Source organism: Papaver somniferum, unplaced genomic scaffold, assembly GCF_003573695.1.
Source record: "Papaver somniferum cultivar HN1 unplaced genomic scaffold, ASM357369v1 unplaced-scaffold_137, whole genome shotgun sequence".
Classification (NCBI taxonomy): domain Eukaryota; kingdom Viridiplantae; phylum Streptophyta; class Magnoliopsida; order Ranunculales; family Papaveraceae; genus Papaver; species Papaver somniferum.
Genome location: NW_020622934.1, coordinates 6,041,572 through 6,062,589, shown reverse-complemented (window position 1 = coordinate 6,062,589; position 21,018 = coordinate 6,041,572).

Below are 21,018 nucleotides of genomic sequence, written 5' to 3'. Positions count from 1 at the left end.
AACCACTCATCTTTGTCCACAATTTACAATGCAATTGAGATAATTAGAAGGAAGGAATGAAGAGATAGACAAGTAATGCAACAACGCGGATCAAAAGGATGTGGATTCGGAAGGAGAGATAACACAACTCTTTATTGCGCATTCGACGAGTGTTCAATTGGCTCAATATTTTCATCAAGTTCTAATAATGGGTTGCACTTATAAGACGAACAAGTATGAGATGCCATTGTTGAATATTGTTGGGCGTACTTCGACGAAGTCACCGTTTACCGTGGCGTTTTGTTTCTTCAGAGATGAGCAAGAACCTAGTTACATTTGGGCACTAAAACAAGTTAAGGCAATCTTCCGAGGTGATGATATTCCCGGGGTTATAGTGACGGATAATGATGTCTCATTGATGAATGCAATAGAGGAAGTGTTCCCACTAGCACATAATATGCTTTGTACGTTCCATATATGGTGTAATTTGATGAATAGGTGCAAGCCAATAATTTGTCCACCCAAGAAAATAGGATATGAAGAAATTAAGATGCTACTGTAAAAAGAATGAGCGGATGCAAAAGAGAAATTTGAAAAACAATACGATATAAATTACACAAAATGGGTTGCATTCAACGGTGAATGGGAATTATTGTGTTGGTCCCTTACCGAGGAAGAGTATTATCTAAATCTTGCGGAGTTTATCGCCCATTGGGATACTCCCGATTACCCCGGTGTTGTATCATATGTTCTTCGCCAATGGTTGGAACCACACAAAGATAGGTTTGTTTATGCCTATGCTAACCAATATAAACACTTGGGAAATCAAGCGACAAGTTTAGTAGAGTCGGCTCACCACCGGTTGAAGAAGAATCTCTTTGGATGTGTTGATAACTTCATAACCGTGTGGAATGCTATGAAAAATTATTTCAAGCGTGACATTGATAGAATTAAAGAGAAGTTCAAAAAAAGCCGTATATTTAAAATAAGCGGAAAATATGCCGACCACCCATTGTTCAAGGGGATCCATTACAACGTATCTCGGCCATGTATGAAGTTGTTGATTATAGAAGTCGAGTTGATTGATGAGTGGGAAACCAAGGCGGATGAGGTGTGTGTATGTAACATGAAGAAGTCTATGGGACTCCCTTTTCTCCATATGATAATCAACTACGAGCATGGTGTAATCCCTTTAAGCGACATTGATCCATTTTGGAAGCATCTAAGTTTCATCCCTCCTCCAAAGGGGGAAGAAGGCGAAGAAGAGTTTGGTGATAATGAGATGGGTAGAACCGCACTAGAGATGTATCGTGGAATGAACAAGCTCCAAAAACAAATATTTTGGGATGACATGAGGAAAATTATATATCCACAAACGCAAGAGAATGTCTATGGACCGGCAAAAGGAAAACCGAAAGGTAGACCAAGTAAAAAAGAAACTAAAAAGCAACTACGAGAATATGCAAAGGTGTTACGCAATAATAAATTGAGCAAAACGCAAATACTAGAGATCCTTGTGGCCATGAATATACCGCGACAATGTACTTGGAGAAAACCAAGAAACGGGGTAGGATTATTGAGGAGAAAGACGAAACAAGCTAGCGAGATTTAAAGAAAAAGGGTCTGATGTGTCCATCACAACCAAGCCAACCATCTTCCAGCGACGTGAAGCTTAAGTCTCCAATGTGCCCCATCCAACCATCTTCCATAGACGTCAAGCTCGAGGATCCAAATAAAGACTATTTGAATGAGCTACCTCTATACATTAGAGAATACGTTATATCCACCGACGACATTCCTCCGGATGGTAATTATGGTTTTCATGTTGTCAATCAACAACTTGGGCCTTTCATCGAAGGTGTCAAGCGATATAATGGGTGGGAAACCACTCATATAAGGCAAAGGTTGTTGTCCAAACTAAAGGAGAATCCAGCCTTTTACAAGACAATGTTGTGCGATGGGGAGGGTAGTATCAATGAGCAATTTGTTAGGTATCAAGTTCGTCTTCATGGAGGCTATCCGATCACAGCCGATTATTGGATGAGCATGCCGATATGTGGACACTTAATCGCCGAGGCATTCAATTGTGTGGTTCATTATTTCTCAAAATATGCTAGTTTCACCTTCACTCTGAAAACAACCGTATGTGTCGAGCAACTTAAACGAAGGAGATGTGTGATGGCATTGATTAACAACAACCACTTTATAGGCCTCCGGTTAAAACCCGATTGTCCATTGCCTCCAATATGTGGAACCTCTTATTGGCCTGCATTTAATCCGGATAGCATTTTGGGTTGGTGTATTATATATGAGCCTAACATGGAGATGTGGAATGCTTTGAAGAAGTCGGAAGAAATTGTACATGAAGGTCAAATTTCACTTGCGGATGATTAAATGACACATGTAATGGAACCAAGTATGCGTATCAATGGAATACTAAGGTTTTTGAAAAGTGGTATTAATTTTTGAGTAAATGTTAATATTTTATGTAGTTTCCAGATAATAGTTCGGTTGGCAGATTTAAATAAAGAGATTGCCGAACTTCTTGTTCGGTTAGCTTCCCAAATATTGCAGGTAGCCGAACTGTAGTTCAGAAGCCTAACATTTTAACTGCTGAATTTGACATTGAAGTTAGGTTAGGAATTGAAATTACAGGACAATGCCGAACTGCACGAGACAGAAGTTCGGTTAGGAAATAAAATTACAGGACAATGCCGAATTGTACGAGACAGAAGTTTGGTTAGGATATGAAATTACAAGACAATGCCGAAATTTTACATGACTTTCCAAAATAAAATTACGTACCATCTAATATCCGAAATGCGTCATGAAAAAGTATTTAAGGAGGCGGAAATGATATTCATATTTGAAATCCTTTCTCTTCCATCTTCGCCATTCATTTTTTGATGTTAAAATGATTTCGTCGAATCCTTCACCCCTAAGTCGATACCGCCTTGCAATACGAAATAAAGCCATAAATTCCATAACTATCTCTAATCTTTCCAAATCGAATGAAGAAATCTATATGATCACGGTTATAAGGGTTTGTTGTGTCGGAGATGAATTTATCATGAATTTTCCCCCAATAAATTTGACTCATAATACCATTCATTCTTAGATCTTCAACCCTCTTTGGATAGTGTAATATGTAGTTTCTGCAAAGAGAAAGATCTTCTTCTAGAGTAAATTTAGGAGTAGTAGCTGCCATTTTTAGGAAATTTTGTAACAAAATGTTAACTATGAAACACCATATATATACCACTTGGGTGTGTAACGTCTATAAATTAGCCGTTACTTGATGTTACATTTTAATTTTAAAATTATGTACTACATTTGTGTCAGTTAAAGGACATTTAAATTTCAAAATTACAAGTTCGGTTAGGAGATAAAAATTTGCGATCCAACCGAATGCCATGTTCGGTTATATGATAAATACAATAGGTAACCGAACCTTTTGTTGAAGGCTCACAGCCAAACTGAACACATATATGATACAAAAAACACCCCAAAACAAACCTAAGAGCCGTTTTCTGTGATTTCTGCTTCAAGAGAATGTCTTTTCCAACATGTGCAATACCAAAAATTTGAGTCTCCAGAGAAGATTTCGGTGACCTAAGGAATAATTTTCTGCTAACTGAACTTAAATTTCGGTTACATGATAAATGCATGAGCTTATCGAACTTTCTGTTGAAGGCTCACAGCCAAACTGAACACATATATGATACAAAAACACTCCAAAACAAACCTAAGAGCTGGTTTCTGTGATTTCTGCTTCAAGAGAATGACTTTTCCAACATGTGCAATACCAAAAATTTGAGTCTCCAGAGAAGATTTCGGTGACCTAAGAAATAATTATCTTCTAACCTAACTAATATCTTATGGATGAAAGCTTACTGCTTCATCCTACAGAAAAGTTCGGTAACCAGTGAAAATGTTGCGAGGTAACCGAACTAGGAATTCGTCAACCTGGTAGACTTTTACTAGGTCACCGAACTACAAATTAGGTGAACATGAATTTATCACAGGTTACCGAACTATAAGTTCGGTAACCTGTAATTTATCACTGGCTACCGAACTACAAGTTCGGTCACAAGTTTAAAAATTGTTGGTCACCGAAAATCATATTGTATTTCAACATTTCAGTCTTATAGCATTAAAAACACAAACCCAATAAAAATTGAAAAAACAAACAAGATTCTAAAAAAAATATAAAAGTGTTATACATACCAAACTACGAAATGCTTAAGTAATTGTTTAAAAAACACAAACACACCAAATTAAACCACACGAAATCCATAACTAAGATGTTTTTTGAAACTAAAATCATACGAAATCACTAACGACCACTGTTACGACCCCTCTTTCCACCTCCTTGTTTACCATGAGTTTTGGGACGAACTTCCTCATCACTTGTGGTATCGTCTCCTCCACCGGTTTCCTCCACAGCGCGACTTGAACCTTCTCCTTGATGTCGACCCTCTTACCACCTCCTTGTTTACCACGAGTTTTAGGTCAAATTTCCTTATCACTCGGGGTTTCGTCTCCTCCACCGGTTTCGTCCACAGCGCGACTTGAACCTTGTCCTTGTTGTCGACCCCTCTTACCACCTCCTTGTTTACCACGAGTTTTAGGACGAAGTTCTTCATCACTTGGGGTTTCATCTCCTCCATCGGTTTCGTCCACAACGCGACTTGAACCTTCACCTTATTATCGACCCCTCTTTAATTGCTTAGACATACTTGGATCCACCATTCTTTTAGTTATGAGACCCTCCCACTGCTTGTAGTAGTCGGTTTGTTCCTTAGTCAACATCGGCTCTCCACTTTTGATTTTAGCCATCCATTTCTTCAACAATTTCGTACCCTTCGACACCTAATTCCAATTTTAAGCACAAGTAAATATATTTTCAATACTTTGAAACAATCGAAAAGTATAAGAGAAATTTTTTTTCTTACCACATTATCCTATAACTTTTTAGATTCTTCCCCACAAATAGGCATCTCCTTCTGAGCTCTCTTAGCCTCCCTCTCATTTGCCTTCGCCTTTGCCGCATCAGTCTTAGCTTGTTGTTCTTTATTTATCACAAAAGGATGACTAATTTCTTCATAAAACTTCATATAATCTTCCTCACATGCATTTACATCTCCCTCACAAGGTACAAGATCACCTCTTGATATGTGGTGGGTAGTAAGTGCATTCCAATGTGCTACCGCAGGAATTGGTTCATGTTTTGGCTCAAAATACTTCTCGGTGTTCTTTATTCCTTCAACCAGCAAAGTGAAATTTTCATTCTCCAGATCGGGATCCATTTGGACGCAACAAAGTTTTCTTAGTACTCTCCTTGGATTATATATTTCCTAGCCGTTAGGATATCAAATTGGTTCAGTAAGGCGATACGGTAGAGAAACCATTCAAGTCGTCTTCATCTACAGGGACATCATCGGGTACGGTGTATGGGTGAAATACCACACCGTTCACCGTAAGTGCATCCAATTTCTCCCTCAACGAAGTCAACTGCTCTTCTTTAGACTTCTTTTGTGCATCCAAAAACAACCATTTTCCTGCTGTAGGTTGGTCATAGGGATAAGGGTATTTTGCCCTAGCCAATCCCAATTTAGGGAAGTGGTCGTAAATCCAAACCTATGCGAAAATACGAAAATATCCACGTACATGAAAATTGAATTAGAAGCAGAAAAAATTAGCGAATAATTTTCTAATTAACAATGTAGAAAAAACTCACCTGAACAAGAGTTAAGTAACCTCTAATTTGATTACACTTAATCCTCGACCCTTTGCTCATCTCTTCTAAAACAAAAGCAAGCACACCAATGGCCTAAGAGTATTTGTTCATCTTATCGAGATTCTCCAAAAGATGTAGATAATGTGCATCCACCCTATTTCCAGAAGTGTCGGGAAAATGACATCTCCTAGCATATATAACCAATAAGCGGTGACATGATGCCTAAGGGTCTCCCCGTCCATCACCAACTTTCCTTTCTCCACCTTCTTTTTTGTCTCTCCAAATGATGCCTTCAACTTTACCAACTTGAATTTCTTCAGCTTCTTCTTCAATGCTCCATTTGCCTCTCTTGGATTATACTCATCGCCACGTTTAGGGGATCTCAAAGAACGTCTAAACTCACATTGAGACTTTCTTGCATCCCATCCTAGACATTTTAGAGCCAATTCTTCAAGAGCTTCATAACTCATCGAGGGGTTTTAACCTTATCTAAGAAATTTACCTTCCACTGGTAAGCCGATGATATTATGACAATCATCGGGAGTAATTCCCATCTCGCCGAATGGAAGATGCATAATATATGTCTCGGGATAATGCCTCTCGAGAAATGCGGATACGGCAACAACGTCAAATTCCACATGTGCTAACTCAATAGCTCTCCATAACACACATTCTTTAACCTTCGCTACAAACTCGTCACACTCCAAAGAAAGATCCCATGTGGATGCCTTTTGACGTTTAATAAGACGAACTGCATCCTTATGATCCTACGAAAAGAACGTAACACTATTAATACTTGACAAAACACTATTAATACGAAAAGTTCATAACACCATAAACTTAAAGAATACCTTTGTCGCATAGATCTTCGCAGCCCATGAGTGTTTGTAGCCAAACAATGTTGCTCCTCCATCATTTGGAGTACCATAAGTTGGGTTCACTGGTGACAAACACAACTTAGCAGGGGGAATGTGTTAATATCTTTTGCTAGGCGGCTTCCTTTTTATCTTTAGCAGGAACAATTTCTTGCTCTTCTTCATCATCATTCCCTTCCTACTCTTCTTCCTCTTCTTCATCCTCTACCTCCTCTCCGTCCTCTTCCCCCTCTTCATCGTCTCCCTCCTCTCCCTCCTCTTCATCGTCTCCCTCCTCTTCCTCCTCTTGTCCTTCTCTTTCTTTGCCGGGTCCTAGTTCTTCTTCTTCTACATTTTCAACATGTTCTCTTTGTTGTTCAACCTCTTCATTTCCTTGGTCTTAATTTCCTTGCTCTTCTTCATCATCATTCTCTTCTTCATCATCATTCTCTTCTTCAATAACATTATCAATTGTATTCTCCATCACCTCTTCATTGACATCTTGGATTACATCACGAACATTCTCTTGGTTGACTTCCGGTAACGAGCCCCCTCCATATTTAGCATTTGTGGCACCATGTTTTCGGAAATCTAAATGTTTTGCTCCACGAGGGGTGGGAGTTTTCAAATCCTCATCTAGTTGTAGTCTCAATCTATTTCCTTTGTTCCTAATGAACAAAAACCAAAGTATTAGCTAAACATAAGAGAATATTGTGTTTTCAAATCAATAAGAGAACTAAAGAATGAAGTAAACAAAACATCTGGAGTTAACAGACTATAGTTCGGTTACCTGATAAAAGTTACGAGGTAACCGAACTACATATTTCACAAGACCGTTGACCTGATAAAATTAGAGAGGTAACCGAACTACATATTTCAAAAGTTCGGTTAGCCAAAAAAATTATCGACAAAATCGAACCCATTCTTTCAAAGGAAAAATGGAGTTCGGTTACAAAAGTTTTTTTTGCGAGCAGACCGAACTACTTAACCGAACTGTTCTTATTTTTGGAAGTTCGGTTAAAAAATCTAGGGTTTGACAAAAAAATCTCCTAACCGGAATCTACACTGTAACTACCATTTTCGATGAGTTTTCATGATTTCTAATCGATTTCTTCAACAAATAGCGAATTAAAAAGAATGGGTATGAAGAAAATTACCAGCGGATTTGCATTTCACTTGAATCAGACTTCTTGGTTGCTAGTGGATGATTTATTTTGCCTATGAACGGTGGTTCAAGTTGTCTTTGAATTAGCAATTGTTTGGGAGATTCATTATATGTGGGAGTTCCGGACTCAATCCTGGAAGTCTGGGTGTTTGCTTGGCACGCATTGCTTATAAAGATTAATTAATCGACGATGAAATTTTTTCGAATCGACGATTAACGTCGATGTCTACGAAGAAGAAGAGGAAGAGGAAGAAGAAGAAGAAGAAGAAAAAGAATCAGTTTTGAAACTGATTTTAGGTTTTAAATTAGGGTTTAATTAGTGGGTAGTGGGTTAGATTAGTGGGTTATTAGGACTAGTTATAACCTTAATTAGAGTAAGGGCAGATTAGTCTTCCCTAATCTTTTAGGACACCCCTTATAATGTAGGGTGGACATTTCTATCACAAAGTAGTCCCCCACCTTTTTTGAGTAGTCCCCAAAAAATCAAGAGGCCCAATGGACCTAACCCAAATGGGCTAGATATCTAGCTGCTAGATTGGTCATCCACGTCAGATAGGGCAACCTCCTAAGTCCTATGGCATGGCGAATCTAACAGCAAAATACTAAATAGTTCAGCGTCAAACGTTGAACAGTACAGCGTCAAGGTGAAAGCTGAACCGAACATCGCTTGACTTATATATTTTTGTGCGGGGAAGCGCTGAATAGTTCAGCGTCCTGGGAAGCGTTGAATAGTTCAGCGCTGATTGATGAGTGCCAAATAATGTATATATTTATCCCTTTTTGTTGGCATTTAACTCATCTTTTGTGCATTAATTCTACATTTTATCCCATATTCTGTATTTTCTTTGTTTTCAAGAATAAATATTTTTTATTAATTAATTTTGCATTTTTAGGTAATAAATAAAGTTTGGATGAATAGCGGAGCGGAAAAGAGCAGAAAAACGGTGAAAAGCCGGGAGGAATTACACAAGGAAGCCGCGAAGAATGTTGTGCACAAGATCAAAAGGCTAGAAGTGGGCTTGAAGAGGAAGAATTGTTCTTAAAGAAGATATGGGCTTGGCATACCCAAGGCCCAAAACCCTCACCCAAATCCATTTCATATATCCATGCCCGTTTCCCTTTATAGCCGTCAGATTTGATCATCTCAGCATCTTACAGTCGCAGCATCGCCAGTCATCAAAGTCTGAAGATCCTGTCTAACACTACAGCACCTAACTCCATCTTGAGACGTCAGTTTCGTTGTACTTCCGCATCCAACGGTCGCTCCTCGCTTCCTTCTGTCTCGCCGTTAGATCGATCCATCATCTTCGCATCCAACGTCTCATCCTCGCTGTTCATCAACAATTGCTAAACCCGCCTAACACCCAAGTATCGAACACCTATACCCTTCAGCCAAACACACCTTACCCAAATTCTCATCTTCCTCCTTCGAGCAGTCGAGCTCTGCTCCTGCCAACTCCACCATGTCCGCCACCACCACTGTCGTACCACCAAACGCCACTCCTTCACACCGTACACCACCACCAACTCCACTATAATCATTCCCCCCATATTCTAGCCATCTATCCTACCAATTTCTTTTCTTTTCTTTCTCAGAAAACCATAGGAAAGAAATTGGTACAATAGCTAGGGCTAGAGAAGAAATAGAAGCATGGGAATGGAACAGAGGACCAAGGAGAAGACATGGGTCGATGCTAATTGAGGAGATTTGTCACATCAAGGTAAGAAAAACCCAAACCCTAATTTCAGTTAATTTGGGGATTTTCGAGTAAACTCTAATTACTGTTAGGGAGAAGCATGGAGGAGCATTATAGAAGATATGGGTCTGATTTGTACTGTCAAATTAGGTAGAAATAATTTACCTAATTTCTGTTTAAATTAGGGATATTTTTGGGGAAGAACCCTAATTTTGTAATTTGGGGGAAAACCCAAATTGGGTCTGTGGGTATAAATAGAAGGGACTGTTGTGTTGTGTAGGGTATGCCTGGATTAGCCAGAGCACCACCTTAGAGGCCTGGACTAGCCAGTGCTCTCTACTGTTACCTCTTGTTTAATTTCAAATTCAGTAATTTCAATTGTATTTGTTCACCATGTCTAGTGTGTTTGAATTATCTTGTATGATGAATGTTAATGTTGTTTATATGTTGAGCATGAGCTAAATTGTTGCAGCTGAGGTTTAGATGAAACCTCAGTGCACTGTCTGATAGTGGAATGCTAGGTTAGATCCTTAGTGCATTGTTTTGATTGAGCAATGGGAGAAATTAGTGCTCATAGCAAGCTAATTCTCTTTCCATTCCATTTGTATGCTTAGGATCATAAGTTGACCTTAGCTGTCACTTAGTTCCATTAGGAATTCAACCTAGAATTACATTGTCTGGATAGGTCACAAGGGTGGATTCTAAGCCTTAGCTTAGCCACAGCTGCAAACTCCTCCCTGCCCTTGGCTAACAGCCTTGGTTTATTTGGCTTTGTTTCCTGTTAACTGCCACTGTTACCTTTGCTTCATTGTCTTTATTCTACTTCACTGTCACATTTACTTCACTGCCTTGTACTTAGAGAACTAGCTTAGGAAAACATAAAGCTTCAACTATACACCCTAGTCCCTGTGGAGATGACCTGTTCTTGCACATACACACTACAATGACAACTATGCACTTGCAGTTTAACATGTAGGCCTTTCTGTCTCTCCTTATCCTTTGTCTTATTTTCTTACTCCTTTTAGAAGCCTACCAAGTTTTTGGCGCCGTTGCCGGGGACTTGGCTGCCGTGTTTTTGAAGTTTTTCTTGCTGTTCTTTGCATACTCATACCTGCTGTGTAGTTCTTGTAAGCATCTGCATATTAGTGTAATCATCTGCATCTTAGTATAAGCATTTTTTTTGCATTTCTTGCTGTGAACTGCTGTGAACTGCAGCCCATTTGCACCTTTGTTGCTGGTTCTTCCTTGAACCTGGTGTTGCTGCTGTTGGTGCCAGAACTGCTGCCTGAAGTCCTGCTCTGTGCCTTGTGGTGCCTCTGAACTTGTGGTGCTGCTGCTGTGGAGCTAGTGCTGCACTATTGTTGCTAGAACTTGTGCTGTTGTGGTGCTCCTGCTGGTGCCAGGCCAAGTCTGCTGCAATCTCTGCTGAAGCTGCTGCAGCTGGTGTAAGATAAAGCCCAACTGGGCTTGTGAAGTGAACTGATTTGAACCAAGCCCAACTGGGCTGTAAGCGGCTGAAGGAGAAGAAAGACCAAAGCCCAACTGGGCCTTGAATGTTGAAGCCAAAGCTTAGGATGATCCAAAGCCCAACTGGGCTTTTGCAACCAAACTGAACAGCTGGGCTGTGCTTCAAAGGTAAGCCTAAACCCATTAAGAGAACCCAACCTGTGGGCTTCCATTTTTAATCTGTGGGCTTGTAATAATTTTTTTTAATTTTAATTTTATTTCTTTCTTTATTTGGGAGTGTAATAATTTTAGTTTTATTTTTATTTTCTTTTTTTTTGTGGGTTTGTAATAATTAGTTTTATTTTTATTTCTTTCTTTATTTGGGCTTGTAATTTAGTTGTTTGTTAGGCTTGTAGTTTCTTTTAAACTAAAATTTGGGCTTCAAAACCCAACCCAAAAAAAAAAAAAAAAACTTTGCTCCTTATTTCAAAAACCAAAATTTTATCCCAAGCAAAACCAAATTTTCTTTTCAAAACCCTTTCAAACCAAATTTTCAAAACCCATTAAAACCAAATTTTTTGAAAAAATAGGCGAGTGTGTGAATAAACTCCGTAGTCTCCATGAATACATGTACCCTAACATAATAAGTCAGTTATCATGTATCGTCTTACCCCAGACTGATGGCCCATTTGAACTAAACGCAAGCATGATACAAATACTTCCTATATTTCGAGGGTTCGATTCTGAGAATCCCTATAACCATGTAAGAGAGTTTGAACAAATTGTTCGGGCTTTACAACCTGACCATATATCCGAAGACTCTTTGAAATTGCGTTTGTTTACTTTTTCTTTAAAAGAAAAGGCCAAAACATGGTTTTACGGTTTGAGACCACAATCAATCACCACTTGGGACCAACTCACAAATCAATTTGTCGGAAAGTTCTTTCCACATCATAGGACCATCTCTATTCGTCGAAGTATTAATTGTTTTGTCCAGTTAGATGGAGAAACACTTTTTCATTATTTTGAACGATTTAATGATTTGTTGTTTGAGTGTCCTCATCATGGCCTCGAGAAGTGGAGACTGGTCGCCATTCTTTATGAGGGACTAGACTTTAAGTCTCGAGCCTTGGTTGAATCTATGTGTAATGGTGAATTCATTGATAAAACTGTGGACGATGCATGGTTATTTCTAGCTGAAGTTGCAGAGAAAACCCATCAGTGGGAAACCTATAGGGAAACTAGGACCATGCCCCATGATATGGGTAATCACCATGAGTCAGATGTTGATTTTCCCAATGAGCTTAATTCTGGATATAGTGTTTCATACCCTATTGCTGAAAATGTCAATCCATATTCACCTATTTTAGAGGCAGATGTATGGACGAAAAACACTAATGGTTTTGACAAAGTAGGATTTTCATGTATTTGTGATGATGATGATTATGATGATGTTATATTAGAAGAACATGTCTATGCTGAAAATGTTATGGAACCTTTGGGTTCAAATACATTAGGCTTTTCTGCCCCGACCTTCATGAATGATGTTTCTTCTAGTATTCCATATACATGTGATGAGGCTACTGATTTAGATATTGTGCAGTTATCCTGTGAAGAGCATGACTTAGGTAATGTTGAATCTTCTGTTGATACTAATGATCCTATGCATGAAAATATAGTTGATGTGTCTGATTCCATACTTAAGCCACAATATATTGCTTCTTTTGATGTTAATTTGGATATTTCGGATAACCATGATTCTGAATTTGGACTTGTGAAATTGTGTTGTGATGATGGGCATACTACACAACTTGATTATGATTTAGAAAATGCTGATGTGACTGATAATATTGGTACTTTTGATCTCATGCATGTGAGAAACTTAGATATCACCTTCTTGCCTAAGTCACAGATTGAGATTATTCCACCCAACCTAGATTTGGGTTGTAACAAAAATTTTAAACCAACTTTTCTGAAGATTCCCAACCTAGGATTGGAACTGTGTGCCTCTCAAGTCTTCTTGGACTATTTTGCATCTAAATACAATACTTTTAAGGAGCCACAGTTGGAATATGCATGTTTGTCCATCCCAAACAAAGTCCATTTCGAATTAGACCTTGTGAATCCTGCACCCCTAAAATTGTTAGATTTTGTGCTTAAAAGTAAACCTGTTGAAAAATTTAGGTTTAGGGGTGATTCATCCGGTTTTTCACTCTCGCTCTCATTTCAGTCCAATTTTAGTGTTTTGAAACTGTCTATGTTTCAACACTTTGTCTTTTGGGTTGATCCTCAACTCTTTAGATTGTTAGTGTATGGTGAATTTTTTGTATATAATCCAGTAGATAAAAATTTTAAAAATCCTTTTGTTCCTTTTGTATATATTTTGCTAATCCAATATGATCTCGGCTGACATATGTTGGATTCTTGCCTTGAATAACGGAGTCTAATCTTGCTTTCGCCGAAATCGGGTATTCTCTTTCCTTTTTCTCTACTCAACATGATCCTCTTCATATGTTGTATTATAATTTTGTTCATATTTTGAAACATTGAGGACAATGTTTAGTTTAGGTTTGGGGGTATGGAATGGATACCATGATAATATGCTATAATTGAAAACGAACTCCTTCTTCTTATGAAAAAAATTGAAAAAATTCAAAAAAATTAAAAAATGAAAAATCATAAAAATGGAGCTCATTTACCTTGAAATGTTGACTCTTGTGCATATATGTAATTTTTAGGAGTCTTAGTCTAGATATTTAGGCACCCTGATTCTAGCACAATTCACATAGTGATAAGAAACTTGCACGCGCACGATCTACCAATACATGTATAGCCTCGATCTTCAAGGTGTTTGATAGGAAGTTAGATTGCCAATCACTTTAGAATACTGAATGAGACTTGACTAGCTTGTTCTTTGGTTGGCTGGGATAGAAGTTGGAGGATACGTTAAGAAAAGCAACCATAGAATTTGACCGGATGCATTCGATAAGGGCCACCTCTTGCTAAGAGTCATGTAATTATGTTTTTCTTTTTGTTCATGTATCAAAAGTGTCACTATGTTGTAAAGATCAAAGTTTTTTTCTTACAAAAAAAAAAAATAAAAAAAAATCAAGTATTTATTTATTCCATGTTTTGTCATGTTAAAGACAATAGTTCTCTCTTGTTCAAAAAATAAAAGAGAGTAATCAATGTAAATAAGAGTCATGTAAAGAGTTATCTTTTTGTTGTAAATAGTCTTGTAATAAGCAAGGAGGGTGCAGCCATCGATGTATAACACGGGTAAACTGAAATATCACCAACTCATTGGGTGAACATTCACAATTCTCGTAAAGCCGGACAGCTAGCTTGGCTTAGAATTCGGTTCTTAGCCTAAAAACTATCTCTTGGTGGTTAGTAGTCATAACTTCAGGTCATTCTAGAAACATGTGTAGATACACTTTACACTCTTATCACATGTCTTTATTTGTTATCAGTGCTAGGATTGTGCCTTTGATAGCTAGATTGACATCTCCATTTTGCTGTGAGATTAAACTGACTTGCACATGTCACATTTGATGGAATCTGAGCTTATATTTTGACCTAGAACTTTGTAGGTACGTTCTAAGCAAACCTTCACGAGACTTCAACTCGTCCACTAGGGACACTTAGTGGTTTAAAAGGCTTAGTGCATACGTTAAATGCATTCGAGAGACCAGCGACAGTGGTATAGGTAGGATTTCCTTAGTTTTGTTTTACTTGAGGACAAGTAAAATTCAGGTTTGGGGGTATTTGATGAGTGCCAAATAATGTATATATTTATCCCTTTTTGTTGGCATTTAACTCATCTTTTGTGCATTAATTCTACATTTTATCCCATATTCTGTATTTTCTTTGTTTTCAAGAATAAATATTTTTATTAATTAATTTTGCATTTTTAGGTAATAAATAAAGTTTGGATGAATAGCGGAGCGGAAAAGAGCAGAAAAACGGTGAAAAGCCGGGAGGAATTACACAAGGAAGCCGCGAAGAATGTTGTGCACAAGATCAAAAGGCTAGAAGTGGGCTTGAAGAGGAAGAATTGTTCTTAAAGAAGATATGGGCTTGGCATACCCAAGGCCCAAAACCCTCACCCAAATCCATTTCATATATCCATGCCCGTTTCCCTTTATAGCCGTCAGATTTGATCATCTCAGCATCTTACGGTCGCAGCATCGCCAGTCATCAAAGTCTGAAGATCCTGTCTAACACTACAGCACCTAACTCCATCTTGAGACGTCAGTTTCGTTGTACTTCCGCATCCAACGGTCGCTCCTCGCTTCCTTCTGTCTCGCCGTTAGATCGATCCATCATCTTCGCATCCAACGTCTCATCCTCGCTGTTCATCAACAATTGCTAAACCCGCCTAACACCCAAGTATCGAACACCTATACCCTTCAGCCAAACACACCTTACCCAAATTCTCATCTTCCTCCTTCGAGCAGTCGAGCTCTGCTCCTGCCAACTCCACCATGTCCGCCACCACCACTGCCGTACCACCAAACGCCACTCCTTCACACCGTACACCACCACCAACTCCACTATAATCATTCCCCCCATATTCTAGCCATCTATCCTACCAATTTCTTTTCTTTTCTTTCTCAGAAAACCATAGGAAAGAAATTGGTACAATAGCTAGGGCTAGAGAAGAAATAGAAGCATGGGAATGGAACAGAGGACCAAGGAGAAGACATGGGTCGATGCTAATTGAGGAGATTTGTCACATCAAGGTAAGAAAAACCCAAACCCTAATTTCAGTTAATTTGGGGATTTTCGAGTAAACTCTAATTACTGTTATGGAGGAGCATTATAGAAGATATGGGTCTGATTTGTACTGTCAAATTAGGTAGAAATAATTTACCTAATTTCTGTTTAAATTAGGGATATTTTTGGGGAAGAACCCTAATTTTGTAATTTGGGGGAAAACCCAAATTGGGTCTGTGGGTATAAATAGAAGGGACTGTTGTGTTGTGTAGGGTATGCCTGGATTAGCCAGAGCACCACCTTAGAGGCCTGGACTAGCCAGTGCTCTCTACTGTTACCTCTTGTTTAATTTCAAATTCAGTAATTTCAATTGTATTTGTTCACCATGTCTAGTGTGTTTGAATTATCTTGTATGATGAATGTTAATGTTGTTTATATGTTGAGCATGAGCTAAATTGTTGCAGCTGAGGTTTAGATGAAACCTCAGTGCACTGTCTGATAGTGGAATGCTAGGTTAGATCCTTAGTGCATTGTTTTGATTGATCAATGGGAGAAATTAGTGCTCATAGCAAGCTAATTCTCTTTCCATTCCATTTGTATGCTTAGGATCATAAGTTGACCTTAGCTGTCACTTAGTTCCATTAGGAATTCAACCTAGAATTACATTGTCTGGATAGGTCACAAGGGTGGATTCTAAGCCTTAGCTTAGCCACAGCTGCAAACTCCTCCCTGCCCTTGGCTAACAGCCTTGGTTTATTTGGCTTTGTTTCCTGTTAACTGCCACTGTTACCTTTGCTTCATTGTCTTTATTCTACTTCACTGTCACATTTACTTCACTGCCTTGCACTTAGAGAACTAGCTTAGGAAAACATAAAGCTTCAACTATACACCCTAGTCCCTGTGGAGATGACCTGTTCTTGCACATACACACTACAATGACAACTGTGCACTTGCAGTTTAACATGTAGGCCTTTCTGTCTCTCCTTATCCTTTGTCTTATTTTCTTACTCCTTTTAGAAGCCTACCACTGATGCCCTGGAATATTCCCAAAACGCTGAATCGTTCAGCGTTTGGACCACTTTTTGAGCGTTGAATCATTCATCGTTTCAATCTCGCTGCTAGTTGAACTGCGAGCAAACGCTAGGAGAGAGAAGTGGACAGAAGTAGTGTTAACTTTTTTCCCACACTTTTTTCTTGATTTACAACACTTTTTGGCCAATCTAGCAGTTCAATCTAGCCCATAGGGGTTATCCTAAGGGCAATCCCCATGGGAATGAACAAACCTATTTTTTTGTTGAGCCGGGTGGATGGACAAACAGGTTTCTCCACTATGGGAACAACAATGCGGTTGAGCATTAAGTGTCCGGGCTAGGGACACACGCCAGCGTGTGTAAATTAAACACGGTGCTGGAAGAAAAAACGCTGGCGCGCAAGTCAAAAACGTTGGCGTCGGTCATACCAATGCGGGCGTGAGAAACAAAAACGCCAACAGTCGATTTTCCAACGTCCATATTCTCAACGTTATAGTTTTCAAAACTATAAATTCTTTCAACTGAATTCATTTTCAGTCACACCACTACTATTTTCTTCTTTTAAAACTCTTCTAAATCAAAAATTTTTGATACAATATGGACAACTTTTTAAGAAAAGCGGTTAATATTGTAAAGAAGAAAAGAGATCGAAGAAATGAAACGGCACCACGTCCTGCCACAGGTGTAGATTATTCTCAAAATCGGGAAGCATAGTTTGCTTCGCCGAGTGTCGTTTTTGCTCCATCATTAGTCCAAGGTCATGTGTCGGGGCGTCAAGATCGGTCTGAGGGTTATTATATAATGAGAGGTGGATTTTCATACTTAAAGGTTGTTTATGAAGGTCTACCCCCTAGGGTCCGGGAAAGGGTTGACAGATATCCCTAGCGTGCGCTTTACAGTGTGAAGCCTAGAAGACAGAACAACAGAATTACGACAACAGTGGTAGAAAGGTGGTGACCGACGACGCACACATTCCATTATATGGATTTTGAAATTGGTTAGCTTGTTTAACATAACTTAAATTTTATTTTTCAAATAATTATTAAATAATCAAAAGAATTAATCATAGTCGACATTATTCTTGTAATAGGAATTATGTCCCTTGATTTGTATTTCACTTGTGGGATCCCAAGTGGAGTGGGAGAGCCGGTACCATTCAACCAAGACGAATGGATATCAGATAGTAAATGGGAGACGCTTTTCCCTCGTTTATAGAATCAAAAATACGTGATGATCATAAAGAATTGAAAGGAGGTGTGATAAGCACGTATCTGCTACATTTTATACCCATATTTATATTAGTTAAGACTCGATATTTTGGCCAATAACACTATTTCAGTGCTTTTGTAGAAAGTACAAGTGAATTGGATCTTTCGGAAAATAAAAGGCTAAATGAGTAACTAAACGGTGTTCGCAACTAGATGGACCAACATTGTTGCTCACTGCAGAAGAACCTTGTAAGTGGCTGGCTTGGTGTTGCTTTGTATCAGCAGCACTCAAGGCTAGAACCATTGTGTGCATTATGGAAAACAAGAATTGTGAACGCGTATTCAAACGGCCCGGCCCACTGATGACTAAAGATAAATGGCTACTTGTGCACCACATTTGTTGGTCGAGTTCAATCTGAAATTTGGAGAGAGTAACCGCGTGAGATGGAGTTTATCACCTCTTACAGTGTCAGCAGCATCAGGTTCGTGCAGATGGAGTTCAAGTTCTTCTTATTTTAATTGTCAACCAGCAACATCATTGCTTGGAGGTGCTGTTGATTTCAAGATCTATGGCGTGGACTGGTTAGCTGAATAATTGCACGCGAGTGGTGTTTTCTAGTATCAGCAATGGGTATGACCTAAACTTGGAGGAAAAAGAATAAGATGGACAGAGAATGATTGGCAGCAACAAGACATGGTCCTGTGGCTTAATGGAAGTTGGATATTGGCTCGAGTCTGGAAACGTACAGGGAGTGGAAAGATTGATGCGTGTTTGCTGGATGGTTTTGTTCTCGAGTGGTGTTGATATTCAGTGATGAAGAAGTTGATGCTGTGGTCGATAAAGAAAATTGTTGTTGGCTGATTTGAATCGGTGTAGTTGAGAAATGAAACTGCAGAGAAATATGTTGGTCGTATAGTCGTGAATGATGGGTTGGCTCGGTTGCGAGGGTTATTGGTGAGATGCAACCCGAGCTGAGAAGTGATGGCAGCAGCAGAGCTGAACGCTAGTCTTTGTGGTTTTCTCTAGCAACTGGAATGAGAAGGCACGAGAATAAGATAGAAATTGCAGTCAGTAACGGTGATGGAAGCACGGAAGCACTGTTGTTTGTGTTGGATGTATGGGCAGTGTGCGTAGACGTGAATGAAAACGAGTTATGAATCCAGCTGGTGGCATTATTTTCTTTCAGTTCATATGTTTTTTGGGAGTTTTGAGATGTTAAAGAGAAGATTAAGAAGGGGTCTGAAGTTGGAACTCAGGGAGTGGTGATCGAATTCAGTTCGACAACAAGAGAAGGTGCTGTGATTCAAGACAGTGGAGATGCAGCATGATAATCTCTGTATAGAGAGAGCTCGGACAAGAAGTGAAAAGATTGGCAGTAACCAAAGTTAGCCAAAGTTTATGTGGGGTTAGTGCATGTGGCTGAACTGACGGAGATTAGGAATCGGAGTTGTGGCCGGACTTTAGGGCCTGAATGTGGATGTTGAGTTAGTGGGATTTAGTAGTCTGCTAGGTCGTATTCCCCTAACAGCACATACATATATCGAATGAGAAGAAGAGAAGAGGGGGAGGCCAGTTTTGGAGTTCCGTTTTGGAGGTCGCTGAGAGCCGCAACTGAAGAGAGAGTCGCGAAGGGGAGAATAGGGTTTGAATTTGATTTTCTCTCACTTTCGTTCCGGTTTGCTGAGTTTCCGATTTTTTATATTTTTTTTTATGGCTTTTGAGAAAGCCATGGATTGCTAGTTTTATTGTAGCTAGGGTTTATGTTGAAACCACATGGAGTTTTAGGCTATTTTGAATTGGATTGAATAAAATCTAGCAATAGACTATTATGATTTGAATAAGATTAATCTTTGATTATTGTTTATCGATTTATCAAAATATGAGTTGTTGCTTCACCGGTTTTTATAACCTTTGTGCAAAATTTTTAGGATCGAAAATATATTTGTCTACTTATTTGATGTTTCATGCTTGGGTTTAAACCTTTGATGGGGTATGCTTAGAGTAGCCAGGTATTATTTGAGAACCTAAAATTTAGTTTCGCATTATTTTATCACTAACGCAATTTGATGGTGCATGCTTTGGTTTAGTCTTTTGATATGCCATGCTTAGGATGTCCCAGTGATATTTGCGACTCCAATACATATAATAGGTGATGTCGATAGAACATAAGATAAATGAATATTCATTGAGTTATGTTTCATTTCAGTAAATGAATAGAAATAGTGGTGGATACTATAAACCCTGATTACCGACTTTCCCATTGAATTCATTTTATTTGTTTAATTTATTTTCTTTGTTTATATTCTTTCAAAAATTCAAAAACATTTTTTCTGGTTAATTTATCTGAGATATTGATTACAGTTTTTCCACCGCTCCTTGTGGGAACGACCTGTACTTGCCGTTGTCTACATTATAGACACCGTGCGATTGCGGTTTATTATAAATAGGCATCTCCGGATCCTATCAATTTTTGGCGCCGCTGCCGGAGAGCGGCTGTGGAATATTGTAATTAGTATTTTTGATTTTGTATATAGTTAGGTTTTTTTTTTTATTCTTTTTTTTGTACAGTATTTTTATTTTATTATAGGATTTCTTTTCCATTTGACTTGTTTGTGTTTTAGAATTTGATTTCAGGTGCCTTTTTGAGGATGATGAGTGCTTCTATGGAGACGTCATCTAAGATGACACTTGGAAAATATATGCGTTGTTCACGACATAAGGAAGTTCTTGCTCCACATATGATAAGTGAAGAATCACCTATAACGATATATGAGAAGTATTAAAAACATACACCGCTTAGTTTGGAGCAAAGGTTGAGAATTTTAGCATGCCAAGAGTTATATGCAGATGATAATTTAGAGGAACCTGTTTATACAGAAGATACTATTATTGATTCTAACGACCTAGAGACAGTAGACATTCATAATGATCTACCTTCTAGTCATTTGAATAGTGACATTCCTATAAATCACTTAGTCGATGAGTCGATTATTCATGATATTGCTGCTCCATTGAGCTCATGTGTTGCTGACCCATCTTGTGATCTCCTAATTGTTGATATGAATGTTAAACAGATTGATACTGGTACTGTTGATTTTGAACCAATCTCAGTTTGTTTAGATCATTTTGCAGACTCCGAAGACCCCATGCTTATTGAAATTGTCAATGCATTGTGGTC